Raw genomic sequence first — 15,598 nt, 5'->3', positions numbered from 1 at the left:
TCGTTACATGTGATAAGTAAGTGTAGCTTAGGTTAGTTAGGGACAGTCGTGGGTAATGAGTAGTCAGGGTAGATAAGAATTTTCCCTCAGTTTCCTCTTCTGTGATTAGCTTTTAATAAATATTTAGTTAACCCTTAATAGTATGTGTTAAATGGTACTTGATCCTGGGTTTGGATTCAGTGTACATAAATGTTGTACTATTACATTTGTGTCCTATGCTACAAACAAATCCCAACTGAGCTGTATGATTGGCAGCTAGCCCAGAGCTACCTTGCAAAGTGTCCACCGTTCATCGCAACCACCAATCACAGTTAATATGGATGACAATGTGTTTCTGTTGATAAGTGTATTTTCAAAGTCACAAACAGTGCTTCCAGACTTGGTATTGGTGGAACAGTTTTAGGTCTGACTGCAGTGTGATGATCAAGGACACCCTTATAACATGAGTTCTCATTGGCACTCTTATATTCTTGTCTTCATGACTCTCATACGTCATTTGTGACACAGTTCAGCATGATTACCTATTTGTATGTAAACTCAGACACCTTAATTTATGCAGTTTTTGTAGTGTTTGCTTAGATTAGTGTGCACTGTTATATGTGTTATTGCATGTTGACAACATTTTGCGGCCACTATTTGATGACTTAGATATCCCTTGAGGAAGCATTATTCTGTCCAACACAGCATGATGGTGTATGGTTTCTCACTTCATCAGATATGTCCCTCAGGATGGGCAGAGTATGATGCAATCATGGGCACTGTGCAGATTTCTCTGACTACATAATATCAGGACAGTTGTATTGACAAGCTATGTAATTTGACAGTAGGCACATTTCAGTTAACTACTGCACAGTTGATATGTCACATTACCCAGAGACAGATTTGTTGTGTAAGTGCTATTTATTGAAAAGTGCTGTAGTGCTATCGGTACATTGTCCATGATTGTGAGTCCATTATAGTGACATCTTACATTGTGATCCAACACAAGGGTTTACCAAAATGCTTTTGACATGCTGGGGTTGATGTTTCAGACAGTGCAGAGGGACAGAATTTGCCAATGAGTAGACAATGCGTTGACAGGATTGCTGTTGTAGGTGTTGGATCAACTGTAGTACAGCTGTGCTGATTTCCTTCTGGGTTTTCTGCAGTTCCTGCAAGATTGATGTTAAGGCTTGCATAGCTGCTGCCTGATCTGTAGATGACATCATGCACAAACGCACCCCTTTTAGGCTGGCTGCCATATTTTGCATCCCCACCCGCACCTCCTTGGCCAGCTCCCGCTGTACTCCAACTACAGTTCTCTCAAAGCTGCTGCCAGTGTCGTCTGAGTCCTCAGCTGTATTGGAGCTGGCAGGTCTTACAATTGGGGTGGTGGGTGGATCCTCTGCGATGGCTGCTTGTTCTGTGCTCCTCCTTCTGACCGAAGGTGGGGTCTGGAGGGTTTCAAGGACCTTTTGGATAGTCTCCTGGGGAATGTTTATCGGTTCGTCATCCATGTCATCAGGGTAATCTGGGACAGGCATATCGGCAGGAGATCCATCTTCCTCTGCAATGAAACAGGGTACAATTAGTGTGTCTGTGTTGTGGCAATTTTGATGTGACATGCCTGACTTTTGATGAATTCACTTTGTAATCTTGTTTCGTGTTAATTGCTCCAGTCCTTCAGATGGGCATTCTTCCAGGCCTATGGCCCACCTGCATATCACATGTATGTTATTGAGTTATTAGACTTGTCAGCATCATCGCCTCTAGGTGTTGGTTTAGGCCAAATAGAGAATTGCCACCTTCTTGTCCTACTCAACCCTCCGTCTACATCCATTCTCATGGTGAAACCTTTCACTGGCTGTGGGTGTTCTGATGGGCCTGGCGGCACACTTAACAATCTGGACCTGCCACAATCTCTGATCTTTCACATCCACTTAAATGTATTTGACATGTGGCATATCCTATGCATAGCAATGTTATGACACAATATGGATGTTGGCATTGGTAATGTGTACTGCTGATGTTGGGGAATGTGTGTTACATTGGATTGCCCTGATAATCGTAGCAGTGTCCTATTTCCTCCTCTGACTGTGCAGGTGTATTTCAGTGACCAGTTACATGTGTCCCCCCCTCAATGCTGTTGTCTGAGCAGTATGACATTTGGGATGTTCCATTGTTACCCAGGCACAGTATGGACCCTGACATATGCAGCATGGGTGTATCCTTAGTGCTGTGTAGCTCCTATTGTTGTTTACATTGGCTGATGTTTGCGACAATTATGGGCATTGACATTTGACAGTACTGGGGCCTTTGTCTTGTTTCTGGGGATTGTTGAAGTTGTCATCCTCACCCCCTAATTTAGGTGTGTATGATCCATGGGGAGGTTGCTGCCATTGGCTACTTGAGCTGCACACAGAGCGGAGGTGGTAGTGGCAACTGTTGTCGCAGTTACATTCCAGTTGTCGGTATGGCTAGAGGTTGTTAAGAGGACCCTAGTTAATGTAGGGGGTATGGTGGCTGACGTGTGCCGGGATGTCAGTTTGACATTGTGGCCTTCCCTCCTGGCGTGGCTTTCCCTTTGCTCCATTGTTGGCATGACAGCATGCCCCATGGGACTGTTGTTGGTGTTGTGTAATGGTGTGCCCCAGGTCTTCTCAGAATGGGCCATGCCCCCGTGCCGTGCCCCTTTACCCATGCCACTCCATGTATATGATGACTTCAATACATTTTGTGGTCAAAAACAGCCACTTGACAAAAACAGCCACAACAGCAGAGAACTCTTCAGCATCGTCAAAGAGTTCTCCAACCCCAGCGCCAACGCCGTCACGCCCTCACAGGATTTGTGCGAATCCCTCGCCACTTTCTTCCATCGCAAGATCAGCGACCTCCACGACAGCTTCGGACACCAGACCCAACCATACACCACTGAACCCGCTTCCCCGGACATCACCCTCAACAACTGGTCCCACATCAACACGGAAGAAACCAAATCCATCATGAACTCTATCCACTCCGGCGCCCCTTCGGACCCCTGCCCGCACTTCATCTTTAACAAAGCCGACGACATCATCGCCTCGCACCTCCAGACCGTCATCAACTCTTCTTTTTCTTCTGCTACCTTCCCCGAATGCTGGAAGCACGCTGAAGTCAACGCCCTACTAAAGAAACCTACGGCTGACCCAAGCGACCTGAAAAACTTCCGCCCCATCTCTCTTCTACCTTTCCCAGCCAAGGTAATAGAAAAGACCGTCAACAAACAGCTGACCACCTTCCTGGAAGACAACAACCTGCTCGACCCTTCACAAACCGGATTCCGAACCAACCACAGCACGGAAACCGCCCTCATCTCAGTCACAGACGACATCAGAACCCTGATGGACAACGGTGAAACAGTCGCCCTCATTCTCCTCGACCTCTCGGCTGCCTTTGACACCGTCTGTCACCGCACCCTAATCACCCGCCTACGCTCCACCGGGATCCAAGGCCAGGCCCTGGACTGGATCGCCTCCTTCCTCGCTAACCGCTCTCAAAGAGTTTACCTCCCTCCGTTTCGCTCAGAACCCACCAAGATCATCTGCGGCGTACCTCAAGGCTCATCGCTCAGCCCGACACTCTTCAATGTCTACATGAGCCCCCTCGCCGACATCGTACGCAAGCACGACATCATCATCACCTCCTACGCCGACGACACCCAACTTGTACTCTCCCTCACCAAGGACCCCGCCAGCGCCAAGACCAACCTACAAGAGGGTATGAAGGACGTCGCAGATTGGATGAGGCTCAGCCGCCTAAAGCTGAACTCTGAAAAAACGGAAGTCCTCATCCTCGGCAACACCCCGTCCGCCTGGGACGACTCCTGGTGGCCCACGGCCCTCGGCACCGCACCGACCCCCGCAGACCACGCCCGCAACCTCGGCTTCATCTTGGACCCTCTTCTCACCATGACCAAGCAAGTCAACGCCGTGTCCTCCGCCTGCTTCCTCACTCTCCGCATGCTCCGTAAGATCTTCCGCTGGATCCCCGCCGACACCAGAAAAACCGTGACCCACGCCCTCGTCACGAGCCGCCTGGACTACGGCAACACCCTCTACGCCGGGACCACAGCCAAACTCCAAAACCGCCTGCAACGCATCCAAAACGCCTCGGCCCGCCTCATCCTCGACGTACCCCGCAACAGCCACATCTCCGCACACCTGAGACACCTGCATTGGCTCCCAGTCAGCAAAAGGATCACCTTCCGTCTTCTCACCCACGCACACAAAGCCCTCCACAACAAGGGACCGGAATACCTCAACAGACGCCTCAGCTTCTACGTCCCCACCCGCCCCCTCCGCTCCGCTGGCCTCGCACTTGCTGCCGTCCCTCGCACCCGCCGCTCCACGGCGGGTGGGAGATCTTTCTCCTTCCTGGCGGCCAAGACCTGGAACTCCCTCCCCACCAGCCTCAGGACCACCCAGGACCACTCCGCTTTCCGGAGACTCCTAAAGACTTGGCTGTTCGAGCAGCGATAACCCCCCCTTCCCCCCCTAGCGCCTTGAGACCCGCACGGGTGAGTAGCGCGCTTTATAAATGTTAATGATTTGATTTGATTTGATTTGGTCGGGATCCCCCTCCGCTCACAGTTGACATTATTGCATTTTAATTCCCCATGCGACTTACCCTGCATGTGCGTTGTCTCCTGGTAGTCTGTGCTGTCCTGTCCTTGAATCCCTGTGACGATCTCCTCAGGGATGACGGCTGCAACCATCTCCTCCATGTGGTCCACGGCCTCCTGGTGTGCTGGACTCCCACCTCCAGTCTGCAGTGCTGCCTTCCTGTTCCTGGCCATCTTTTCCTTGGTCCTGCACTTGCAGTCATGCAAGCGTTTCTTGCACTCGATGACTGTTCTGCGTACTTCAGCCACACGGTTAACCTTGTCTACAATTTGTTGCCATAAAGCCTCTCTCCTACTAATTGGCAACTTTGAGGTGACAAACAGTTGGTGCTGGTGTTCCGTCACCTCTTTAACCAGAATTTCCTGCTCCTCTGCACTGAAGCAACACTTTCTTTTCTTCTTATAAGTGTCCTGGTTCTTGTGTGGGTCCTCCTGGCTGGTTCCTAGTCTGATGTCATCTTCCTGGGGTCTGTAGTGGCATCTGGGATCCATTTTGGCTCTCCTCTGGTGAAATGGCAGTGTTCGCGTTTTTTTTAATGCTATTGCATCCAAAAACAGCGCATTTCCGGTTTGCGGGGTCGTAAATCGACCCACAGTTATTTTCTCCGCGTTAATGTCGTTTTGCTTTACGACTTGACACTGCGGTGTGCGTCAAAAATAATGACTCCCACCTGTGGTTTGCGCCGCCGTGCGTCAAAGTATAAATATGGCCCCTTAAATGTCTCCCTGCATTTGCTAGAAAAAAAACAGTAGTATTCACTGTACTCAACAGCTGATCCATGGCCTTGGGCTCTAGATCCCCTTCCTTGTTGGGATCTTCCTCTTTGATAGTAGAAGGAGGATGCTGCACCTCCAGGATATTCTTGTCCCCCTCTTTGAGCATAATGGGACCTTTGTAATCCTCGGCCAGCAGAAAGTCCCCTTCTGCCACCCCTTCCAAAAAACTATTGTTGAACATGCATCTCATATTAAATTGCACTTCATCCAAAGCCGTATAAGTTGAAACATATTTAAACACATTCTTCATCATGTTTTCCCAAATTACAATTATTTTGGATTTTCGGTACTTTCTTTGATTGCAGCATCCCTCAATTTAGGATTTATTTTTAACAAGATGGCAGGTCTTCTCTCAGCATTCAAGCACGCATTTGCATTCCCCAAAAGAACAATAGCTTTTTGACTCCATCCTCTCAATAATTCTAAATCTATTGGAGGTTCATTAATAAAGGCTTCTTCAGCCATGTCCAGGATATCCTGGCACTGTTTAAGTGATCCTTCCGAGGATCTCTCCCCATTTTAAATAAAAAGGTAATAAGCTCGGAGTCCGATTTAAGAGTTAGACAGACCTTCTCATCAATTAGGGCCAGATGTAGGAACAAAGCAAATTGCGACTCGCAATTTGCCATGCAGAAAGGTGTCTCAGACACCTTATGCGACTCGCAATGGGGTCGCAAAGACCCACCTCATTAGTATTAATGAGGTGGGTCGCAGTTTGCGACCCCATTGCGAGTATGGGCACTCACGGGGATGGTGGCCTGCTGGAGACAGCAGACCTCCATGTCCGTGACTGCTTTTCCAATAAAGGAAAACAAGCTGCACTTAGAAAAAAAAAACGAAACCTTTTGTTTCGGTTTTTTTCAGAGCAGGCTACCTGCTCTGAAAAATTATTTTTGTGAGCATTCACAAAGGGGAAGGGGTCCCATCCACTTCAAGTGGATGGTAACTGCGAGTTCATTTGCGACCGCTTTTGCAAGGAACACCCCTTCCTATTTGCGAATCGGCAACGCATTTTGCGAGTCGGATCCGACTCGCAAAATGCGTTTCTGCATCGCGTAGAGGCTTTTGCACCTCGCAAACGGCGTTTTTCGCCATTTGCGAGGCACAAAACCCTTGCTACATCTGGCCCTTACTGGTCTAAAGCATTCTACTTTCAAAATATTTCTCACCTTTTTGTCAAAAGGATTTCGTATCCACTTGTTAATAAGTTGTGCCGCACGGTCTAAAGATCACCAGTCAGCACTTCTGGGGTGAACAATATTGTAAGGATGAGACCCTCTCCCCCAAAGGATTTTTTATAGAATCTTTAGCAGTAAACAGTAGGTCTCCTTCTTTTAAAAAATCATCCTGAAATTCCTTATCAATTCCTAAGTCTAAAATATATTTGTCAACATTTTCAGTATCCTTATTGCAAACTTCCTCATCAATAATGTCCAACCCTTGGGTTATCAATTCTTTTGCGCTGCTTTGGACACCTTTCTTTTTCATGTCACTCTGGACATCTTTCTCTCCACACTTTGTGCCAATTAGGACACCTTTGCTTTTCACCAACCATCTCTTTTTCACCAACAGGCTTTTCATCTAAATATTTAATCCTGCTCTTTCTTTTTCCCTGAGTAATATTCTTCTCTGCATCACTTGGCGATAAAGACCAGTACTCATTATCAGAATCTGATTTCCTATTTTTAAGCATTACATATTCAATGATTCTTGAATACTTTTTTTATTTTTTTTATTTCATTCTGAATTAATTTCCTTTTAATTTCCTCACTTATTTTTCCCTCTGGAATGACCATCTAATTCTCTGATTCCGACATTCTTCCTAAATAATTTTGTAAATATTATGAAAACGTAGTGAGGAATGAAAAATTATATGTTCATTAAAGGAAATATGACCAAACCTAACGGTATAACAATCCAAATAAATCTGACTAGATAAAGCATCTCCTCTTCCAAATCACCTCTCACAACTGACAACTGTCAGCTGCGAACGTGGGAAAGCGCTAACGTAGCTTCTCAGAAAACAATGAACGTTATCCGAATTTAGAATGGCCACCACTTCTCGGCAAGAGGTTAAAGAATGCAATTTCTAATCAAATTCCTCTATCCTCCCTACAAGCATTACACGTATGATGGAGCTCTTTGAGACTACGTCACAACCTCACCAGAATATTCCAAGAGGTTTAATACAGCCTCCTGAGCGTGATTTGCATGTGCGAGCAGCGTATCTCAGAGCTGCTTGCACACGGTTAGATGTCAGCGCGCCTGAGGCTGTCCAACTGACAAAACAGCAAATTCAATGTCACAGCCGCCAACAAAAAAGAGGAAAAAAAAACAAGAAGACCAACAACAGGACAAGAAAGAGAATGTCGCAGGCGGACATTGAATATAACACTTTAAAAAGGTTGAATACTTACAAATAAAAACCCTGAAAACATGTACCAAACAATACTATTGTTACTGTCAAATACACATAACAATACGAACTCAAATACAAAGCATATAACCTTTAAGCTGTAAAAAAATATAGAATATATTAAAGAGCATATAACTAATAAAATATATTGTAAAAAGCTATGAGTCAAGGGATACTTATCTGAATGAGAGCAGCAATTAAAAGAGGATGAGGCTGCAGTTCAAAGTCTTTTTATAGGGTTTAGTGTTCTGGAATGTTGCTTAATGATGTAATGTTTCCTTTGAAATGTGCTGCTTGGAGTGGCAATAAAGGATTAATATGCATAATGATAGCCTCCGGTCTTGAAATGACATTGTAGATGCTGCTCACGTTCCCAAGGAAGTGTGATGCCAGTAGCTCACAGCGCTCTTCTGAGGGGGCAGGATAATAATATCATAAATATCTTTTGTAGAAGTTGAAGAGCTGATCCTACTGGCAAAATCAATCATTCAGGCTCTTTGGATGGCATATTGATATGTTTTTTAGAAGGCTCTATAAATTAGTTTCTCCGCCATATCATAATTATTTCTCCATTTCCTTTCTTTGACCTTACAGTCTTTTTTTACTTGTTTCAGTTTCTGAGAAAACAATTCAGTTTGTACATTGGTCAATTTTTTTTAACTGACTTTCATTGGGGCAACTTCATCTAGAGCCTTGTTAGCCCAATCTTTTACCTCAATGTAGGGCTGTGAAAAATAATTTAACTCCGTTAACATAGTTAAAAAAGGAGCTGAGGTATGTAAGGCCTGTTCCTAGTTAGCTGCATCTGGTTTGGACCATTGTCTTGATTTAGACACAGCATTGACTTTATGAGTAGCTTCTAATAGTCTAGGAATGAAGAATGGAATGGTCCATCAATGCTGTTTGTGCAGGAGACTCTACTACCATGTTCTCCAGATTCGTAAACATTGGATCTAAAATATGGCCATTGTTACATAAAGGGGAACTGATTAACTGAATTAATTGAATTAATTAAAGTGCCGACATGTCTTGCAAGAAATTGGAGACCAATGGGGAGGACATATTCTCCAAATGAATGTTTAGATCACCGAACACAGTAAAATGTGCTGATTGGAGAGTACATGTTGCTGCTATGTCCGGAAAGAATCCCATAAATTCTAGCGCTGAGCCCCGTGGACGATAGACCAATGCTCTAGAAAAAGTAAAGGTGTGGGAAAGTGCAATAGAGGATGCTAGGCTATCGCAACCCGGAACTGTACTAGGAGTGCATTTACACTATTTTATTTGTTTAGTTATAATTACAACTCCTCCTTCTACTTTCCCAACATGATCACATCTGTTGATCTTATAACCTAGTGGCAAGACAATGACAATATCAGGCTCACTGCCATCCTTAACCCATGTTTCCATGCGGAAAAAAACATCCGGTTGAGTATCCTCTAACAGTGTGAATAAATCCATTTTGTGCATGGTGAGAGACCTACAGTTGATTAGATACATCTGCCATCTCCTGGTGGAATTATTTTGCACTGCCTGTAAGCTGCCTTTAACTTGAAGCAGCAGCCCTACCTCTGAAATGAATGAATAGTTACATGAGGGACAGTTAACTTAAAGTCTATCAGGAGTCAAAGTGTGGCATCAGTTGGTATTCAGAGGCTTATTAAAATTTCATAACTCTGATGAGGTGTATATTTTCCTGTTGTGAGACTGGCAGAGTAACTGGCCAGTGGATCCGGCCCAACACAGACAGGTGCAAATGGGCTTGCCGTTGGCATGCCTTTGGCTTCAAAGACTCAGTATCACAGTGCAGAGCAGGTAAGTTAGAGTATTGGTAAACTTAGTTTGCATAGTGTGCTATAATTTAGTAGGGTGTCACCACATGATATTCCACCGCAACTGGTACCTGCATAGACATTTCACGGCCTATTCACAAACTTGTAAATTTAATCATGTGTTTATTTCATACTACACATAGGTGCAACTCTATATGTTTTTGTTATTCACCATTTCCAAGTGTATAAGTACTCTTAGGAGTAGACTTATATGTCTCCACCCCATCCAATCAGCTGGTGGAGCCTCATATAACAGGGTTTATGAGTGTAAAGTTACTACTATTTACTTTGTGCATGAAGGTGGAGATCTCCACCACCATAATGAAGATTTCCCATGGGAAAGTATAGCGAAAGTTAATAAAATTGTTTTATTTTAAAATATATTTTTAAATATAAAATATAAATGTAAATTAATATTAAATATGTTTAATCTAGAACTAATAAAAAAGGTACATCTCAATAAATCGTCAAATTAAATGTGCATTAAATTATCCATTAATTTAAATATACTCATTTAATTAAAAAGAAAATCTTATCCTCACTAACATTTCACTTTTATTTAGTATCTAGTAAATTTCTGCCTCATATTATGCTACAAAAACTATCACTTTCATTTATTATCTAGTAAATTTCTGCTACAAATTATGGGCCAAATGTAGATTTTAGTGACAGGATATCTGGTTTGCCTTATTACAAGTACCTGTCTGCCAAACATTAAATCAGGTCCTACATGTTTAAATAATTCAAAATTTTAAATTCTTTCAAATTTTTAAATACATGTTTAATTTGTTTACTTCATTTTGCTATAACTAGTGAATTGCAGTGTTTTATACTTTTCAACTGTTACGTTTTAACTTATATTTTCACCAAACTATTACGTCACAGTAATTATTTTTTGTGTGAATGCTGCAAGGTGGCAGTATTATTTTATATGACTGAGGAGTCTTACCATGTAATAGTAACACGTTACCCAATAGCGGACATCGGGTTCACACTAGTAAACCTTAGCTCAGTCGTGGTAGTGTGGCAAACAGCAGTCTGCTACTTAGAGGAACATGGGTAAAGGATTTCACAATGCAAACATGGACGATAAGTAAATGACTTGACACAAAAGAATTCCTAATCCAATTTAGAAAAATAAAGCTTATTTTTATATAAGTTTAGACACCAAAACAAACTTTTTGAGTTAAATACACAAGCGAAGAAAGGGATTTTAGAAGCTTTAGAAAATAGGGTTTTTTCACTGTTTAAATGGCTCCAATCGAAGTTAAAGGAGAAAATCAAAGTGTGCACTTGGGTACTTGCAGAGTGAGTTTCAGGGAGCCCGCCTGGACTTCAGTTTCTGTGGGCCCTACACCAAGAATCAACAGACTGGAACTTCACCTCCGGTGTCTCCGGGTGCAGAGGTGGCTTCTAGCTGTCAATTACGGGAACTGGTCATGCCAAAGATGCTTTGCTGATCCTCTCAAGCTCACTCTCTTCAGGATGCAGAACCACAGGAGAGGGGTCGTTGCTGACATTGGTCTCAATGCTGGGGGTCTGCTCTGTGGCTGGTGATGTCCAAGTGGCCTTGGTTTCCGGATTGGCGACAGACAACCCTAGGTAGCTGAACGGTGGTCTGCTGACATGGCTGGAGGTCATCCACTGGAGAGTAGAGGCTTGAAACTTAGCAGAGACTTCACTCCCACTCTTTGGACATTGGATACTGAGTTTCTTTAGGTTCACTCACACGGAGCCTGTTGTGTCACAATTCTTTGACCTCAGCACTGTGTTTACTCCTGCATTTTACAGGGGACTGGTACCACCAGTCAGGGGAGTCTTTCTTTGCCTCTTGGTGTCCACTGGGGTCCCTCTTGCTGGGACCAATGAGCTTTCATCTCAGGGACACATTGGTCACTCAGTTCCAGTAGAGATCTTCTTAGGTCACTTCTGTGTCCTCTCTTTTCTCTGTGGCTGGAGTGCAGGTCCTGTTGTCAGTGATGACATCTTCTTTGTGCCTCTTCTTCTTTGCAAGTAAGAACTAACTTTCTGGTGCCAGAGGAGCCCTTTAAAACCTGGTTTATTGGGCGTAGAGGGAGAGGGGGACAGTGGCCAATGGGATACTGGTCGCCACGGCTAGCCTGCCCCTGTAGTGAACAATTCTTGTGGGAGTGGGTTACTTTCCTGCCCAGAAATCACTAAACCTAAGGGTTACCAAGATGGCAGCACCCCTCTTGGCTGTACAGACCTCCTAGCCCACCCTAAAGGTGTGGCTAGTCTTTTGGGGGTGTACATCTCATGCAAAGCTAATTTCCCACCTATCGGGCTGGACACGGCGGGAAGGGCTTTGTCCTCAAGTGAGGAACACATAATTACACTTTAATTGCCTTTGAGGCTCCTCACCTCAATTACCTTTCTCACTAGTCAGCCTTGGAGGCAGGAGGTGTGACCTCCCAGCTGCCCAGACCCTTTGTCTCAGTCCTGTGGAAGTGCTAGCACAACCAGCAGGAGGACAGACTCTTGTCTGTGGTGACACACGCTCGAGAAAGCTCGCCAAAACAGCAGAGAGCTTGGTAACTTGGTAGGCACCCTCTAAGGGTGCCACCAGGGCACATGTTAATTAATCCTGAGCATGGGCATCATGCTCAAGGTTAAAAAGCACGGTGTTTGATACCAACAAGGGCTGAATCAGGTGGGTCATCACAGAGCTGGACAGCTGGGAACTCGTGGTGGCATTACATTTTAAATGCTTTCACTGGGTCATATATGCTCATGCATATATGTCCTCACTCTTGTACAGTGCACCCTGCCTCAAGGGGTATAGGATGCCTGCTTTAGGAGTAAATGACCCGTACTATGGGCAGTAAAGGGACTCTGCCTGCACCTGCTCTATTATTTGAAGGTGCAAGGCTGCGGAACTCCTGCTGCCCCAACCTTCCACATATCTATAAATTTTGAACCTTACTTTTTCAAAAACTACTGAATGGATTTATACCAAATCACAAAACATGCTTTCTAGATAAAGATATAGCTCCTGCCAAATTTGGTGCAATGTTGTTCAGCCATTTTGGCTGTAATACTGCTCAAAAATCACTACAAAAATAGCATGAGAAAATTGTGTTTCGGTCCCCCTCCTTATTTGTCTTGGCCTCTGCATGACAGATCACCCAGAAGCTTTCCTGGAGGGAGCTGAGGCTGATGAACGTTTTTGTGTTAAGTTTTATGAAGATTTGACCAATGGCACCAAAGGTACTAGCAAAACAAAAATGATGTTTCCTGTGGTACTTGATTCTAACTGTAAATACACCGTGGTGACACACATATTATATGTGCTGCAATTGGCTAATGTTCAACATTGAAAACTACTGCTATGATGTATTATTATTTTTTGAGCCTGAGTGCTCACTGGGACTTGATTCAGCCAGATCATTAACATAACAGAAGTGGAAGGTTATATTGATATATGTTATGCCCATCAGCTTTGGAAATTTGTGAATTATTGGAAGGGGGTATTGTTTTTTTTATTTGTCCACTGGGAAATTAATTATTGAAACAAGGCAACCTATGTTTGATTATGAGTTATTAAGTAATTCCGAGATACAAGAGTAACACAGAATTCTGAAATTCCTCCAATTCTGCCAGTGGAATTAAAATTCCACCCACCCCTAGTTAACACACTGTATATGTTTCTTAAAACTTGTGCTCAATCACATTTTTTATTTTGTTTCTACAACATGATTGGTCTGAAGCATTCAGGGCACAATCAGGGATTTCAAAGAGTGCGCCAATGGAAGAAATAGTACAGTGGGGTGGATGGTGTCCAACACAGATCCATGTTTACATATATTCACACAGACAGACAGACAGACACACACACACATCCATTTACCCTTGCCAGCAATCTGGTCCACAATTAAGGATTTTGCGGAGCCCTTCAAATACGGCAAAAGTAGAGGGAGGCGAATTGTTTCCATCGTAAGTCCAGGTTTATGCACCCACCACACTAACCCTTGCTAGCACTCCAGGCCACAATTAGTAATGATTGAATTAATTACACAGCAATGAAGGAGGAGAACTACAAATAATAATAGTGTGTGTCTGATGCATGTCCAAGAGCACAAACACTTGCTCTCAGTCAAATACACATTCAGTGCTACTGTCTGGAAAATTGTCACTCTAAAAGAATGAATGGCACACTCAGCCATTGTTTACTCAACAAAGTACCAAGTACCCAAACAGCACCCCTCACAACTCTGATGGTGAGTTAGTGTTGGTAAGGCAGTGGGTGTCCAACAAAGATCTAAGATCACAAACACCAGCATTTACTGAGATACTCAGTCTTACAAAGTAAGAAAAATTGAGTTAACATGTTCGTTTTTCCAGCCAAGAAGTACAGTTACATTTTGGTTTGTTAAAAGAAGAAAGGTACATTTATTATCAATCAGGTAAGAAATTGCAGATTTTGAAAACTATGTTATCACAAGTGAAAAAGTTACATGTTTATCCTTATTTAGAAGCCAAATCTCTTACCCCATGCCTGGTACCCTTACTTACGGAACCTGCAGCATGGAAACCTGAAAATATATATGTAAAACTGAAGACGTACCAGTTTATAGTTATTTACCTTATTAGAACTGGATTTCTCCTGCATTCTTCCATGACACTCCCCTGCACGTCAGTTACTCTAAACTAATTTTGAAGTAAACAAATCTATTTTTCAACATGTGTTCCCAGATGTGAATGGTTTAGCCATTAGAAATAGTCATTGAGATGAGTGGCCCTTGGCAGTGTGTGGCTAAGGCGCCACCTAAGATGGCTACCTGACCTCAGAGCTCCGTACTGCACCGGAGCTTCAGCAGCTATTTCCCGAGGTATAATTCATTATGGAATCGCTCTCTTACACCTCTTTTGTGGCAGAAACTACCAGGAATGGATATTAGTGCTTATAATCTCTTTTAAGGTACTGACTATTTTTAAAATGCACTTTTGCTGACTAAACTTATTACAGCTGCCATTTTCATTTTTTCAGCCCGCTGCTCCTTCAATGCTCGTTACCTCATGAGAGGTAAATTTGCTCATGTTTGTCATCAGTTTTTATATTCCTTCCATTTTTTGAGGAAATTGTAATGGGTATTTGAAAACTGGATGTTTTCTACTCAGTTTCTTCTCGTAATTACTCATTGAGGGTTTGAGGAATCACTAATTTAGTTGAACTTCAGCATTTTTTCTCAGCACTAAGTCTGAGGACTTGTTGGCTCATTTCTCACAGCATCTTCTTTAGACTTTTCTTCAAATTTGGCTTTTATGTGAAAGAGCAGGAGATTTTTGCAGTCTATTAAACCTGCTTAAAATACTTCCTTGGTCTCGGATCAGTCTTTCATGTTTTCTTTGATGGAAGCTTCAATGTCTCCTGTTGACATAGCTCAATCTAGTTCTTTTCATCCAGCGTTGTCCACGCTTCTACCTTTGAAGCTGTCATTATCATCTTCGGCAAATAAAAGACATATGCAGGATCCTCCTTCCCCTCCAAAGTCTACATCTCCTATTTCTCTGGATACTATCTTAGAGGGAATTAGAGCCCTGAGACCATTTATTGAGAAAACCAATGCTCACATTCGAAAGCTTGATGATAAGTGGTCTTCTGTTGAATCTAGAATAAGCTTGGTTGAACACAATGTCAGCACCAAACAGGAGTCCGCTTCTAGAATTGCTTCTATGGAGAATGATGTTTCATAGCTAAAGAAACAAGCTAAAGACCTTGAAAACAGGAATAGGCATAATAACCTGTGTTTATATGGTCTTCCAGAGGGCATTGAGGGTGGGAATCCCGTTGCTTTCTTCACTACGTTTTTACCAAAGATGTTGGATTAACTTTCATCTGCTTCATTAAGTATTCACGAGCCCATAGACTGGGAGCACAGCTTACTTCTATTTCTGCGCCAACAAAACCCCGAG

The 15,598-nt window shown here is 43.5% G+C and overlaps 1 protein-coding gene across 4 annotated transcripts in view; it reads right to left on the bottom strand.

The window, feature by feature from the left end:
* Nucleotides 1-15,598, bottom strand: part of LOC138282727 (uncharacterized) — a 390,534-nt gene that overhangs the window by 86,278 nt on the left and 288,658 nt on the right. The window contains exon 3 of one of the 4 annotated variants that reach the window (XR_011200993.1): nucleotides 892-1,546. The exons of the other annotated variants lie outside the window; for them this stretch is intronic. The gene's annotated coding sequence lies outside the window, so the exon portion shown is untranslated. Of the gene's footprint in view, nucleotides 1-891; nucleotides 1,547-15,598 lie in introns of those variants that run through there. 4 annotated transcript variants of the gene reach the window in all.

The sequence above is a fragment of the Pleurodeles waltl genome, chromosome 2_2 (genome assembly GCF_031143425.1).
Source record: "Pleurodeles waltl isolate 20211129_DDA chromosome 2_2, aPleWal1.hap1.20221129, whole genome shotgun sequence".
In the NCBI taxonomy this organism is placed as follows: Eukaryota; Metazoa; Chordata; class Amphibia; order Caudata; family Salamandridae; genus Pleurodeles; species Pleurodeles waltl.
The sequence above is the reverse complement of the archived record's forward strand: the minus strand, read 5'-3'. Positions and strand labels throughout refer to the sequence as shown.